The 12,646-nt window shown below is 37.3% G+C and overlaps 1 protein-coding gene across 4 annotated transcripts in view; it reads left to right on the top strand.

Moving 5' to 3' along the window:
* kuz (zinc-dependent metalloprotease kuz) overlaps nucleotides 1-12,646 on the top strand; it is an 85,360-nt gene that overhangs the window by 55,657 nt on the left and 17,057 nt on the right. The window lies entirely within an intron of this gene.

Raw genomic sequence — 12,646 nt, 5'->3', positions numbered from 1 at the left:
GCAATTGTAAACAAACAATTTCATGCTACGCTGCGCAAGAAAGTTCTCCCTTGTGCCGCCTGCCATTTCACTACCCATAGTTCTATTGAAAACCCCCTTTTATAGTGGTACAAATACACAAATAAAAAAAATGGCAGCCCAAAATTGACAAGCGACAGTCAGGGCAGGCGGAAAATACTTTTTTTTCCTTCTCTTTGCGTTATATTCCTCTTGTCAGTTCTTTTGATACCTTGCAAATTGTTGGTTATACTGGTTTATTCTATTTCTGAATCATAAACAAACTCTAGACTAAATCCCAAACAAATTGGGGAAATTCGAAACAAAACAATAACTTATTTTAGCAGATACAATTTTAAAATAGTCGCTAAGAACAATAATAGAATTTTTTCGATCTGATTGTACTTAATTTATATTGATAAGTGTTATGTTACCGAGGACTTCAAGGTCTAACTGGTAATTAAAACTTGTAAATTCTTCAAGACGGATTTAGTTACCAAAAACAACATATTAAATGCTAACAAGATTCTTTGTTAAAAAATGTTTAAAAGATTACTCAAATACTTCGCTCAAGGGTATCAGTTAGTCGTCAGTGTTTTGTTCTTTGCCAAATCGGACTGCACCAGTCCATGTTAATTGGCTAGACTGCCGCCGGCTGAAGAGGTTATAAAGAGGGGTGGTGTGGGCAGCGATATTGAAATCAAATTCAGTCACACAATAGCCTCCGCCTGCGTTGGTGGTGCTCCTTCCGATGGCGTGGGCTGAACTCTCGACCATGTCCCGCTGCGGTTGGATGAATCCATTTTGCATGCGTGGCGACATGTGTCAACTTCTATTAAGTTAGCGCTGGTCATTCAACCCGTGGTCACAGACAGCTTGCTGGATTGGTTACCTCCTCAGCCCGTAGGTTTTCTAGCTCTGTGGTCAGCAGAAATTTGTAGTCGTAGATCGTCAAGTTGGACTGCATGGAATACTTCTAGGGTCTAGTATATCGATAGGTTCATAGGAATGCAATGCCAAAAATGATAAACCAAATTATATTAAGAAATCTGTAAAAGTTTAACATATTTCAGTAGACATATTATGTCATATATTTTAAAAAAGCATCCAAAACTTGAATATTGTTGTTAAATTTTAACCAATCTTTTAAGACTGGAGCCTAGAATAAAAAAACAAAATTTAAAGATGACAGAAAATATCGATATGACTATACTATATCAAAATATGAATATATAAAAAACTATAAATAAATCGATTGCAAAAACGAATTTACAATTTTTAATTCTACAAAAGTTGATCCTAAAACATGAACTCGAACGAAGGGATGTTAGAAGATATCGATAGAGTAAATATATGTAAAGTAAAATTCTATATATAAATCGATATTTTAACAAATTAGACAAACTTTGTTTCAAAACTAAATTAATTTTTTTTAATCCAATAGAAATATCGACGTATCGATACTGGAACGATATCTGACGATAAAATCTATATTTTAACGTTACGAAATAAATTAAATAAATCAGTATTTTCATTTATTTACAAGTTTGTTACATCAAAAATTACGATAATTTCGATATAACAATAAGTGCAATATGATATATCGACATAAATATGTCGTCACAACACATTTAACCTATCAATTTAAATCCTTACCCAAAATTAAATTGGCTTTAAATTGATATGATAAATTATAAAAGCAATTGGCGTAATTGAATAAGCTTGAAGAAAAGGCATTAAATAATGGAAAATTCGGCGATTGTAACCTTAACGAGCATCCCTTTTGAGATAATCGGCTTATAATTGACCCATTTTAGTCGGTGTGCTCCTGACTTGGCAATGAATTGTTCACCGACCATTTCGCCTCAAATGAGAATCCGAAAATGCAAATCGCCGAGCATGCAACCGCAGTCAGTCAGTCAGTCAGTCCTTCCTGTCTATTACATGGTAAGGGCAGCCACTGAACTGGCCAAGCTAATTACAAATCAGCTCGCCAGAAATGGGTCATCTGCATCGTTAGCTCGTCAAAACGGCTGCATCTGAATCTCGATTCGAATCTGAATCTGAATCTGGCCATCTGGCCATCTGACCGCATAATTACAATACCAGAGTCAACCAAAATCAAGTGCACACACACACACACACACACATGGGGGATGCGTGCTGAAAAAGTGCAACAACAAAAGCAATTAGAAGTGACAAATTGCAAAGGGCTGTTGTAACACGGAAAAGTTAAAAACTGACAGATATATGTTATATGTTTGTATATGCAGATGTTCGTTGCTGTCAACCAATGGGTATACAATTTCAGAAAACTGTTTTAATTATTCTCATATATGAGTTTCGGTATATTCGTGTCTTTCTTATCTTTTTATTTTGGGGATTTTATAGGGTCTAAGGGTATATGATGTACCCTCGTATCAGTACTTATTAAGATATGGTTTTCTGATCACAGAACCAAAAGAGGGTAATGTTTCCCCAACTGATTCATAGTTATCCATAACTTTCTATGTTCAAAAACACAATTTTTCAAAACTTTTGATACTACTTTTTGATACTGGCTAAGCGATTCAAATATTTTGAATATATATTTCAAAACCCACTTCAGAGGGAAGAGTATCTCATTGTCTGCCTACTGAACACATTGACGTTACGTCTTGTTTTTAGCTGACATGATGAAAATTTGTATTCTACTCACTTTTTGCTTTTTTTTTGCCAGTTGTCTGGAAATTGTTGTTTGCCAACCGCACAACAATTGCATTTGATAGAGAACCAGGTCCCCATCCACCGCCGCAGCTATGGAAATTGCGGTTAATTGAATTCACTGAACAGGGTTCAGAGCCGTCTGCTCCTGCCGTTGACCGTCGAACCCCCATCTGTATATGTATTTTCCCCCCACAACCGCCACCACCACAGCCATATGTGAAAATTAATTGAAGTTTTTCAGTTTTATGGGGTTCTGGAGCGCTGACCAACGCAGAACAGCGACAGTGTCAACGACAACTAAACTCTCGCATGACTAACTTTTCCCGCCTCTCCCCTCCTCTCAACTCTGTGTGTGTGTTGTATGTTGTATGTTATGTGTTACTTTTTATGGACAACCCCGAACTGTTTTTATGATCACCAGCTCAAAAAGTATGCTGTGCACTGTTTATTATTCGTACGCTTTACTTTTAATTGTCATTTGTATAAAGATTAAAGATCATGAAACGTTGATATGCAACATGCCAACTTTGTGCATTTTATGTTTTTGTTAAATTTATGCGTTCAACGTCGCCTCTGTCAAAAGTTGAAATGAGTTTTATAATTATTGTCAGCTGGGGTATCCTTACAATTGCGGATAAATTGTGAGAGGATTTGTTAATCCGACTTAATGTAAAAATACAATTGTATTTGTTATCTTCATAATGTAATTTGGTATTTTATTTTATTGCAATTTAGAGCTGAATAATATTTTAAAAACATTTCGCGACCTATTTTGATTGGCTTACCAATATTAAAAAAAATGCACCATTTGGATTGTATAAATCCTATTTTAATGTATACATTAACAATTCACAAGCTTATTAAACATTTAAGCTTTTATTTATTTATCAACAATGTTTAAGCCGCTATTATTTGTCCTTTTGGTGGCAGATAAGACTCGTTCCAGAGCCTCCAATTAGGGCCAAGCTCCTTTTTGATCCTCACCCTCAGTTGTCCTGTAAAGCATGTATCTCTATGAAAGCCTAGGATTTCTGAGATCTTTAGCTTTTAAATAGTTTCTAGTACCTTTAATTGGTAGTCACCAAAGTGAGGTAGGCTAGTGCGGTTTAGTTCTGGGCAAAAGCAAATCAGGTGCTCTGGTTCCACTTGCTTCGTAGTTTCCTTAAGGGATCTGCAAATTGGCAGTCCCATCTTCATTTTGTGTGTTCTAATCGGCGAATGTCCTGTGGAAATCACGTATTATCCCTTTTACTGATGCATTACAAGTTTCTAGTTTGATTATTGCTAAAGTTTAAATAATATTCCTTGATCTCCTGAGCTTATTATTCTTTGACCATTCTTTCTTTGCTGTCAGTTTGAAATTGTCATGAATCTTTGCTTGGACAGAGTTTAAGGATATCTGTATTGATATATTGATATCACTGCATATTATTGGCGGTACCCAGGTTACTTGTACGCGACTATTCTTTCTTCTTATAGTGAAGTATTTTTCCAGAACTCTACATCTTCTTTGGATCCGATACATAATTAGAGACTCGACTATATGCATAGATAATGCACAGATTAAAATGAGCATCCCAGAATATAAAATAAAGATTTTCTGTTCTCCACAATAGCATACCTTTCTATAATTATTTTCTTAAAAGCGAAGTAATATTTTTTCTACAAATAAGTCCTACTCAAATAATATTTAAAATTCCTATATTTTTCATAGTCTTGTGCTGGTTTTATAATTCATTTGAAGTTAAACAAATATATTTTGATTTACAAAAATGTGTCTAAATGCAATTTTCCTACATAAATTCTGTATGACTGCTATTGTATTCCGTTTCATAGTGTTTCCCAGCAAAGCTCTTCCTTGGCACCTCTTCTCGTTTCGCCTGTCTGAGTTTCCAGCACCCGGACTCCTTGCGATGCACTTCGTTTAGTTTTCCTGCGCGTACCCCTTTTGTTTGCTGTCTTTGCAGTGCTGTTGTCGCTGCTCAGACGGTGTGGCGTGAAAATTTAAATTAGATTTTAAAATTGAATAAATGTATGTGGAAATGAAAATGGGCCATAAGCAAGGCATGTCGTAGTGGTACTCCTCCTCCTCCTCCTCCACCGTCACCATCATCTGACCCTCGGAATTTTTAGAGCAGAGAGCGTGAAAAGATTTCGCAACATTTAAGTCGCTTTTAATGGCTTTTTTGTCTGGCTGCCCCGGTGGCATCGTCATCATCGTCATCGCATAGCTCACCTGACAGAGCGACTCATGAAATCGCGTTGCCCCTTCAACTCGGTTTTGTTTTTCAACGACTATGTATGCTGTGTGGGGTTGCAACTTGCAACTTGCAACTAGATTGCACATTTGTGTTGGATGCCACTTTGATTGAATTGCCGGAATGCTACATTTCAGCGAATTGGGTTGTTATGGTCGCTGCTAATGTTCCCTCTACTGATATCAACATGACACAATCTGTCACCATAATCGACGTATAAAGTCTAGGAATAAAGTGGGAATGTATGTATCTTTCGCTCCATTTGATACAATATTGTTAAGGTCCTCTTGAAATTCTTCATCTAATGTCTTAGATTGAGCTAGATTAACTGGACTATTAGAACAACTATCTATAGTAGTAGTCCTTTGTGAAATACAAGTGGAAAAGGTTTCCTATAATATCAAGATATGTGGAAATATTTAATAACTAATCGTTGTAACTAGTTCTTGTAAACACCATAGAACCCTGAAGTATTTATTTAAAATCAAGTTCTATGACTTTACTAACCGATATTAGTCATAATGAAAAATGAATGGTCGATTCCCTGTCTATGTTATCTTTCACATTTCCACGAAAACTAACTAAATTCTCTTAGTCAGACCACGAAATTTCAGACAGTGAGCATTAAATTCAACCCCTTCTTAATAATTTCGACAAATTTATAAATGATCCCATCGACATATCGTTATTTTGAGTATAAAATATTCCTCGCTGAATGGAAAATGCGGATTACCGCAAGCGAAATCGCAGGCTGCGAACAACCGTTACCAATCAGATCAGGACGAAATGAAACGGTGCAAGGATTTTAATCACGGGATGGAATGCGATGAGGAGGAACGAGGAGCGAGTGGTGGCAAGGATGTTGAACAATTCAATTTACCACAAACTCGTTATTTTTGGGGAATCCGGTCGAAGCCTCATGATTCGTTTCCCGTAACTCGAAGCCCGGATCCGTAGCTCCGGCACCTGCACACCGGACAGCTCACAACCAATAATTGTTGCCGACGGCCGTTTCCCATTGCCTCCGCCCCTGCCTCCGCCTCCGCCTCCGCCTCTGGATTGGGTACGGGGTGCAAAATGTATTTAAAATCTGTCCCATCAACGAAATGGTGGAACATTTTCTGGTTTTCGGTGGAGTCCAGCGCTCTTTGGAGCTCAGTGCCACCCATGTCCTGACCCCTTTGATATTTATGCAAATGTTTGGCTGCAGTGCTGCCTGTCTCTCTTATCCGAAAGGGCCAGGCGACAGAAGTGCAGTAGAAATTGGGGTTTGAGGTAGGGTTGCGGGTAGATGAAAATGGATTTCAAGATTGGGATTGAGGTGTCCATGATGTCGAATTAATTGCTGCATTACGCATTTTGAAAATTCTCTTTAATTTTCTGGAAGATTAAAGCACAAATTGCAACTTTAAACCGCCAAAACAATCAAGAGTTAAAGAGAAGATTATAGAGTCAGGCAACCGACGGCCACACGGCGTATGCGTTATATGTCCAAATGAAGAGGGGGCAATGGCCCCAAGCAAGGTTTCCTGAATACATATTTGGAACATGACAAACACGAGAAGGAGCTGCAAGTTGTAGCCAATGTCTTGATGCATAATTCGTGGGGAATCCGGCCGGGATGACTGCCTGCAGTTGATGTCCTTGCAACAGCTGCAAAAGCAGACGAAATTTAAACAATTTTAAAATTTACAACAGACATGCCACACTTGGCCTTGCTCCTTCCCCTCACCAGCCCAGCCCGGCCCCCTGTGGCCTCAAAATATGCATAAATCTTGTGTTGAAAATTTATATTTACATTTTCCTCGTGCTATTTAACAACATTTGGTCAGCTAGACCAGAGCAGGCACATTATAAGGCTTCCTACGCTCCGCCGTTCCCCCGAGTTTCTGCGGCTTCCAAAAGTTTTGCATTTTAGCACTTTGCACTTGTTCATTGAGTTTTGGGAGAATGTTGCTGCAACTTCTACTGCAGCTCATGCTGCTGCTGCTACAAGTTGTTTGTTTTATTACAAGTGCCAAATAATTTAACTGCTAAAATATTAAATTTCTGTTTGACTTGTCGCCTGTGTGTGTGCCATGCAAGTTCTTCTTCTTCGTCTGATGCCATGGGCAATGGTTATAAATTTGGTAGTGACCAACCGCCTTGGGAACCCGGTGTCAGTTCAATGGGCCATTTGGGGAATCTGTTTGTTCATACACACATCCATAAATACGCACATGTTTGGTTTAATTAAAAGGGGCTTTACGTCGGACATGCGAACACAAACAAATAGACAAAAACACATAATTTGATGCGGGAACACTGGCATAAATAAATGCACGACACTGCCAGACAGTGCCTTCAATGGCCTCTAATTAACATAGATCCCACATTCCGTGTCCGCCCTTCGACAAATCTACGACCAAAAGTGGGCGGTAAGACACTCTAGGATCGGCTAAGATGAGGCAACCGCAGAAGGAGAGACCAGCAAATGAACACTTCATTCAGTGAGTTTGAATTGAAGTAAAGATTGCGGTTAGTCAAGGTGGATTCAAACCACACACTACCAAAAAGAAGAGACACCGATGAAAATCAAGAGGCAAATTATAGAATTGATTTTGTCTTCAACTTAAAAATTATATTTTAAATTGATGTAGAGCATACATGGGCGCGTCTTGGCTCCCAGATCTCGGCCGGCTTATTTTGTTATGATTTGCAATATCACAGAGCCTGTCTACGAAATACATGTATTTTTATTCGAGACAAAAAAAAAAAATGAAAGTTATAGCAAGTCAGTTGTGCTGCTGCGAGTCTGGTTGTTGTTGTTAAAATTTGTTGTCTGGCTCAGTCAGTTATTTTTCGTGCCCATGTATGATGAAGAGTCATATAACGTATGTTGCTTATTACTCATTTCATCGTATTATAACGATTTTGGTTACGTAGAGGTCTAGTTCTGCTCGATTATGTATATAATATATTCCTAAACTCGACTATGTATTGCACAAAGATCAATTTAGCGTAGTTTATGTTTATTCAGAAGCGTTTCAATCGGTTTCCAACTAACAACTAATCAAAAGATGTTTTCTGAGAATATTTTTGGATTTGCCAATGCTTAAGAGCTGAAGGGAGGTAGTTTCTCCTCTCTTTACTTAACCTCAATCTCATCTAAACGTTTTACCATATAAATATATTAATACCTAATATTATGTTGAGGTCACACTATTATTGCGATTTAATAATGCTTATTCATTTTCTTAAGCATAGGTTTAATATTTCAATACATTCAGCTGTCAAAAAACCCATAGTTACTATCTTCCCGGTGACACTTGTAATTTTCCAAGTGTGCTAGTTCTAACCCTAACTCGAAACAACTATGGCTACGTCAAGCATCGATTATGGGAAACACCCGACAACAGTGAAGGATAGAAGAAAGGACGTTTGAAATGAAAGGAGATGTTTAAGCGCCCGCCGGCTGTCATGTGGTCTTTTTTAAGTGCTTTACGGGTTATTTTCGGGGACATTGGTGGGCGGCATTCCCGAGGACTGACAGATACTCGATAATGACGATGACAACGACTACGGCAACTTCATTGTTGAAGGTGGATGTAGTATGAGTATCTACTCACAAAACATACAAGCAAAACGGCAGGAGCACTGTGGTTCCCGGGAGTTTAAATAGAATTTAAAATAATCAGGTATTTTTTTGAAAAACATAACTATTTATTCGATAAATAAACTATGCATTTTTTCTTATCCAAATGTTTCTACAAAATTAAAGCATATATATTTAATTACTATCCCATGACTGGTATAAACATACACATTCTGTGTATAAGTTGTGTCCTTTTAAAGCCTTCTCTGAGACAAAGAGCATAATGCACTGCTCAACACTAGATTACGTTGTAGAACCTAAGAGACAGTCCATAAACCAATTTTATCATGAAGATTTCACTCCTCATTGAAAGCCCCAGCACCATCTTTCTGTCCATCTTTATTTTGGCCACCAGACAGACCTGGCTGCGTCCTCTTTTTGGGCAAATGGACAGGAAACTCCCTTCTTGCCATCCTTCACTTCGTCTCCCTGTGGCCGAGGGCCATTCTGGGGAACTGCAATCCAACCGGGCAAGTAAATATTTCCAGTTTTCGGCCACAAATGCAATTGGGCTTGATGATATTTGTTGCTTCCGTTTTGGTTTTGCAGCTGAGGAAATTAAGCTTGTGCTGATATTTTGTACTTCTTGTTGTCTTCGGGCTTTCCTGGCACAAATACACTGTTGAGAAAGTAAGACTTATTTTGGGTTGATATTCTAAATGAATTGGATATATAAAAAATTATGTTTATACCATGGATTAATAGAATATTTTGTAACCTCAAAGAATAAGTTACAATCATCTCTTCTATATAAATACCAATACCGATTTAAAGGCAATTAAATTAGGGATACAGATAGGGTTGAATCGACTTACAAGTGTTTTACTAAATATTATCTATCTACGAACATTTTCCAAAGCAATTTCAATTTAAATTCAATTAATTTTTTCATGTCTTTAACTCTGAAGACCTCCACACACTCGTTTCATTTTGTCAATCTCTATCTCCTGGGCCATAAGTCCGTGCTAACCAGTCTTTTGCCACCTGTATAGACGTAGGTGCGTTGTTAGCTTTCGGAAGGGAATAAACCGCATAAGATTCCCCATTTATTTTATGGCCGAGCTGCATGCAATGAAAATTCTCAACAATTTGGGAGCTACGTTAGAGACCTACGGCAAATGTTGCCCACACATTCCCCGTTGAGCCCAAAGCTGGGTGGTGTTTCAATATCCTCACATTAGAACATTCTCCGCTGTCTTATCAATGCCAGCCTCGGGCACAGAGCTCCAAACATACTTTCGTTTAAAATTCCTGCAAGTATTCAAGGGGCTTTTCCTCCTTCACCATATGCACTCCTCGGTACAGTATGGTGTGTGTGTGTGTGGGTGTGTGTGTCCGATGTCAGGCGAATGCACTATGGTCCAGTCTAACACTTTTATTGGACATAATTTAACAAAAGCGTAAAATTTATAGATAGCTTAAGCTTACGTTTAGATTAAGTGTAGTTTGTAAGTTAAAGAAGTCTGAATAAATGTTATCCCTAATAGGCAAAGATGTCATATAGCTTTCTTAGAAACAATTAAGGAAATTTAATAAAATCTAATACTAAGTTGATTACATCAATTTAACATCATTATAATTAAATGTTCAGAATGGTATCAATAGTTATTATAGGAAAAATTGAAAAAGGATGATAATTGCAAGAAAATTTAACTTTTTACAAACTTTCTAGGATTCTAAACATTATACATTATAAAGATATATAATATATAGTTTAGAATGTAAAATTCTATTGGTTTTATAATACATTTGATGAACTCACTTTTTACACCTTATCAAAAGTTAGATTTTAAAGTTGCACATTTTAGATGACACACTTTAAAATTAAAGCATAAAAAATTACAACAATTGTAAACTATTTAAATACCAAAACTTGCAGCTCAAAATCATTAAACAAAATAAATTACTATTTATGTTTTTAAGTTCTTTCGGTATAAAGATGTGTTTATATTCGCACAAGTAGCTGATTTTAAATGATGTATGAGCCGGAGTATTATCATTATAAAGATTTATTTTTGCTATACCATCTTGATCACCTTACTTGGTTATCTTCGAATAATTGTATTTTGTCCAAAAAAGGTGGTCCTTAGCACCATAGTTGTATCCTTGTCCCAGTGGAACTTTGTGTGACAACTCGACATATTTCTCTTGGTTTTTCGGGCCCACTTCTCCTGCACAAGGCTGTGCTTGTTGATATTGCACTTTGCCTTGCATGCAAAATGCTGCCTACAAGTAGGCGAAGCAGCTGCCAAGCAAAAGGAGCAGGTCAAAAGCCAAACAGTTGCACTACCGAATGAACTTTTCTAATTCCACGAACGTAGCCTCAACCAGAGGCAGAGCCAGAGCCAGAGACCCTTACCTAACCCCTTTTAGGAGCAGGCTTCATGGGATCCACAGGACCAATCGGTGAGACCGAGTAGCACAGTCCTGTGGCTCGTTTTTATTTGCCTGACAGGAGGCTGGAAATTATTCTGTCGTTAATTAGTGCCCGATACTGGATGTGGCCCATACATTTGGCTTATTTCTACCCCATTTGCACGCAGACGATGCTCCCTCCCTCTCCCTCTCTCTTTCGTTTAGAAACTTTTCTTTTTCATGGGGCTCAAAGTCCTTCCATAGGCCATCATCATTGTCATCATCATCATCATCATCATCATCATAATCGTCGTCCTTGTCATCGGTCGACTTCAGTTTGCACTTGACCACAAATTGCTTGGCTACCGTTTGCTTTTGCCTTCTAACTAAGCTTTTGTCGTTCAACTTCAACGTTCATTCGCACAGATACAAATTTTGTTTATCTTGTGCTGGCACTTGAGTTGAGTTGAGTTGAGCTGAGTGCAAAGTTACGGACGGGGATGTACGCAGGACATTGGAAGGATGCTGCTGCTGCGGATATCGAGCGGGGGCCTTAACAGCTGCGGCAATTAGACTTCTACCTGCCTGAACTCACCCCAAACCCTCCCACTTTGTCCACCTTTCGTAAACTCTGCATTGAATAACTTGATTCGAGTTGATTGAGACAGTTTGTGGCTTTGACAACGTGAGGTAGTCATTATTTTTCTTCATTACCGATAAGAAAAGCAAGGCAGTTTGTTCATAAAATTAATTGATGAACATTTATTTGATTTGAGTTTGTCGGAAGGCCTGAAATATTTCTAAAAGCTTTTTAACATTTATCGAAAATGTGCATTAAGAAGAAGGTTGTAAATAGATTTTAAATAAATATTCGAAAGATTGCTCAACACTATTGTATAATCGGATGATGACTATAGGAGCTAGGAGCTAGGAAAGTGAGCTAGGAAGGAAACTTTGGCAAGCTTCTTATATCTCCTTACTGTTTTAACAATCGGGAATTGCTATAAGAACTGAAAAACAAACCATTTTAGCATTTATAGGTTAAATTTATGGGTTAATAATAGTTTTCTGTATCCATTTTTATTTTTTACTAGTCCCGTTCAGAACCATGCGGGAAAATTCTGCCATTCAATAATCGTTAAAAATTGATTAAAATATGTTTAAAAACAACAATGCTACACGTTTGGTCAAATTTCTCGAAAATTGAGAGAATATTTTGCTTAAAAATGGAAATGATGATAATGTGATTTTAATATATTTGGTTTATAAGGTCGCCTTCACTAAGTTCTTCTTCTGAGCAAAACTACATATATTCCCCTTTGCTAGGATATCATCATAATGTTAAATATTGCCTCAGAAACTGAAAATAAGTTTGTTATTGTTTGTTTTTATATGATTATTATGTACTTATTGGGGAAAGGGTCTTTATGTTAAGGTTCTTATTATGGATACATAAATTATGTCTTTTAGCTCGGGTAAAATGGGTTCCCGACTGACGTGCTTTAAATAATACTATTTGATTCAATTTATCCCATTTTCCCCTTTTTAAATATGGCATTTTATTTTAATTAGCTGGAAGTAAAAGTTTCATAAAGAGAACTTGATAAAACTAAAACTAGAGAGCTAGAACTAGTGCTGTCGACTGGCAGTTTCCTTAATTGTTTTTCATGTATTTCATAATCCAAAGTATGTATGT

The sequence above is a fragment of the Drosophila serrata genome, unplaced genomic scaffold (genome assembly GCF_035046125.1).
Source record: "Drosophila serrata isolate PLE 108 unplaced genomic scaffold, ASM3504612v1 contig_245, whole genome shotgun sequence".
In the NCBI taxonomy this organism is placed as follows: Eukaryota; Metazoa; Arthropoda; class Insecta; order Diptera; family Drosophilidae; genus Drosophila; species Drosophila serrata.
Note: the sequence above shows the minus strand (reverse complement) of the source record. Positions and strands in the feature narration are given on the sequence as shown.